This window comes from Palaemon carinicauda, chromosome 23 (genome assembly GCF_036898095.1).
Source record: "Palaemon carinicauda isolate YSFRI2023 chromosome 23, ASM3689809v2, whole genome shotgun sequence".
In the NCBI taxonomy this organism is placed as follows: Eukaryota; Metazoa; Arthropoda; class Malacostraca; order Decapoda; family Palaemonidae; genus Palaemon; species Palaemon carinicauda.
Window position 1 is genome coordinate 47,271,461 of NC_090747.1, and position 4,013 is coordinate 47,275,473.

Consider the following 4,013-nt stretch of genomic DNA (forward strand, 5'->3'; position numbering starts at 1 on the left):
GTCTGGTAACTGCTTGGACCTCGTAAACACTGACTCCCCTGGCGTCATAACAAGTAAGGTTGGTTCTCCAGTTTGGACATCTGCTTATGACTTGATTTCATTTGTGGGGAAAACTGAGCTGCCTATCCATGATGTATCATAGTCATGTAAGATTTATAGGACATCTCAAGCAGACTGGAATGGGATTTTGTATGATATTTTGTGCTTGAATTAGTCACAATTGTATAGTAGTATTGATCTTCTTTTCTCTTTGCATAAGTCTAGTCAACATAATTGGGAGGAATGTCCCTTCTTGTGTGCCTACGTACCGAGTAAAGGACAAATCATGGTTCAATGATGATTGTAGACACGCTTATATGAAGAAGCAGAAGGCCTATCATCGTTGGAAGGGTAACAGATCAGATTTGACCTGGAATAACTATGCTCAGCTTGGAGCTTTTGCTCAGAGAGTTTATGCTTCAACTGAAAATGAATGTAATTTAACCATGAAAGAAAACCTTTCTGGTACAACCCAAGAGCATAAATGGTGGACTACCCTTAAATCTGCACTCTTTGGTGTAGATGCAACAGTTTCTCCTTAACTTAGACCAGATGGCTCTGTCACTCACTGTCCAAATGAAAAGACAACCATTTTGGCTGATGTGTTTGACAGTAATTAGAGTAATGAGAAACTTGAACTTCTTCATTCCTCTTTTCCTGAGGCTAAACTTACCTTTTTGATCTCGTGAGATTAAAGCTCTCTTGATGGACCTTGATGCTTATGGAGGTGTAAACCCGAATGGTATTTTTCCTTTGTTTTTTTATAAAGACTGCAGATTTTTTAGCTCCAACGTTATCTCTTATTTTAAATAAGTTAGCAAGAAGAGGAGCTTTTAGCACTTGTTAGAGAATTGGTAATTTCACTCCACCATGTAAATGTGTTTGTGGTACCTCAAGTCCAGCTGATTACCGCCCAATTTACCTAATTCCCATATTATCTAAATTTTTTGAACGTCTTTTGGCAAAACGTCTTAATAGGTTTGCCGAATGTCATCATCTGTTCCCCAAGTTTGCAATTTGATTTTTGTAAATGCCTTGGAGCACATGATGCTCTTCTTACAATCTACAATGCTGTACAGAATTCCTTTCTTTATGGTCAGGAGGTTCGTATGATTGGCCTTGACTTTAGGGCTGTCTTTGCCTGTGCTAATCTTGAAGGCCTTGTTTTCAAATTCAAACAGTTGGAAGTGGGTGGGTCGTTTCTTAGCAACATTACTGAATTTTTTCATTTGATAGGCACCATAGTGAGTATATGAATGTGGTATCTGGTGATCCTCGTGGTAGTGTTCTTAGCCCATTACTTTTTATAAGATAGACACTTGACACGTGGTTTGGCCTAGAAAAGAAAGTTTGTTGCATATGCAAATGATGCTACTCTCTTTGCATCAATTCCATCTCCTGAATGTATACCTGGGGTTGCTTAATTCCTTAATAGAGATCCAGCAAAGATTAGTGCATGGTGCAAATTATGCGGCATGAAATTAAATCCTAACAAAACTCAAAGTATGATTGAAGGTAGTTCGAGGAGAGTGGCACCTCAACATCCGGATCTCAGCATTGCTAATGTTTCTTTAACATTGTATAACTCGTTTAAAATTTTAGGTGTGATTCTCGACAACAAATTTACTTTTGAGAAACACATTAGGTCACTGTTTTCTTCAATTGCACAAAATAATTTTCTTATTGAGAAAGCCTTTTAGATTTTTGGTGATCAATATATGCAGAAGAATTGTTTTGAATCTTTAATTTTCACTAGTTTCGAGTATTGTTCTCCTGTCTAGTCTTCATCTGCTGATTGTCATATTGATTTGTTGGTCAGGAACTTGATCTAGATATTAATCTCTGGCACCGTCGTTCAATTAGTTCATTATCCGTGTTCCATAATTTTTTTTTTAAATCTGACCCCCCTTTATATTCAGATCTTCCCAGACTGTTCCATCCTGTTCATAATACTAGGCATGCAGATAATTGTAATAGTCAGACCATTCTCCATAAGGTTCAATACTACACAGTACTCCAGAAGTTTTATTTCAGCTTTGGCCAAGTTGTGGAATAATCTTCCTAATCGGGTAGTTGAATCAGTGGAACTTCAAAAGTTTAAAGTTGCAGCAAAGGTTTTTATGTTGAGCAAGCTGACATAAGTCTTTTTATAGTTTATTTATGACATATGTTTTGACATTGCTAATGTTTTTAAGATAATTTATTTTAACTGTTCATTACTTCTCGTATTGTTTATTTATTTCCTTTCCTCACTGGGCTATTTCCTCCTCTTGGAGAACTTGGGCTTATGTCATCTTGCTTTTTCAACTAGCGTTGTATATATATATATATATATATATATATATATATATATATATATATATATACACACATATATATATATATATATATATATATATATATATATATATATATATATATATATATATATATATATATATATATTACATGTTTTATTCACTAACATCGAGGACCAAGAGTTAGAAAACTAAATCAGTTCCTTTAATGAAATTGCGACCTTATAGTTACATTTATATATGTGTCTGTGTGACTGTTTGTGTATGTGTTTATGTTTGTGTGATTATCTGGGTGTTTTTGTGTGTATGTGTGTCTATGTCCCTGCCTGTATTTGTGCACAGGTATTTACTTTAAGTATTTGTGTGAAATTATGAAAATCTTTTTTTGTGAAATAGAAAGAAAAATATAGAAATAGTTTTCATATGAATTTCATAGCTACCACCATCATCATCCTTTATACAGTTATTCTTCTGACTACTAGAATATTTCTCATCTTTCACTTATTGCATATTATATCATGTAGGCATTTGCTAATTGAGACTTTGCCGTGGATAGTGATTTATGATATAGGTTATAACAGGTGAGAGAAAATACTTCAGCATTTTGATTGAGCGAGACAATTCATTAGGACCCTTTTGCAATAGTGAAAGAAAGTGACCGTCGAAGGCTGCTGTCTCTCTCATAATTATCTGCATCAGTCAAACGGCAAATTAGTGTCAATCGTAATTACTTGCGATATAAATACTTTAAAAAGTGATATGAGACTAATGTATAAAAGTATCAAAATTATTATGAGACATAATGTTGTAAATAGAAAAAAAATAAATAAAAAAAAACATGATAATCCAATCGTAGAGGTGTGGTATTAGTTATAATATTCATATTCTTTATATAAATTTCCATAAGAGCAACGGGTTTTTTAATATAATCAATGTATAATACTTTCTACAGAAACTCCCTCTGCTTCAATAATAAAACTGGGTAAGAGAAGTTTGAAGTCATCCTAGAAATATCTTTATTAAAGTATATCCTTTTCATTATTGGTATCGTAGTATTAATATTTCAGCAAAAGTAATTACTGCCAAAGCATCCTAAATCATATAGAATACCTTTTCAATGGATCAATGCGTTTTTTTCTTATTACTACTGCATTGTTGTGGTAATTGTGCAATAGTCATTCTCTATGAGATTGACGGAAGCACAAGATAAAGTCATTTTCTTTACCATGCAAGCATAAAGTAAATGGCCTTCTTCATACAGCACGATAAAACAGACAATCAATAGGAAGTTTTCCTCCTGCACAACCCAACTCCCGTCACAGTATCACCACCCAAACCACGGAATTACGACGAAACCAACCGCCTCTGGCATTAAACTTCTTGACATCGCACAGATAAGCCAGTGATTCTACAACCTTCACCCTCAACACACACTCACTCAATAAAAACAAAGCTTAGTTATCATTAACAAAAGAAGTAATATATGAGAGCATCGTGCAATTATGAAGGATGAAATCCTAGCAATGGAGGATTTAATTTTGTTTTTTATAACAGATTAATTGTGAAGGTAATGGGCTATTAAAAAGGGCATTATCATTTTCTGACTTGAATTAGATACGATTTCCTCATTAATCTCTTATGTATTTTGTACTGTAATACTATAGGCGCTATGGGTAT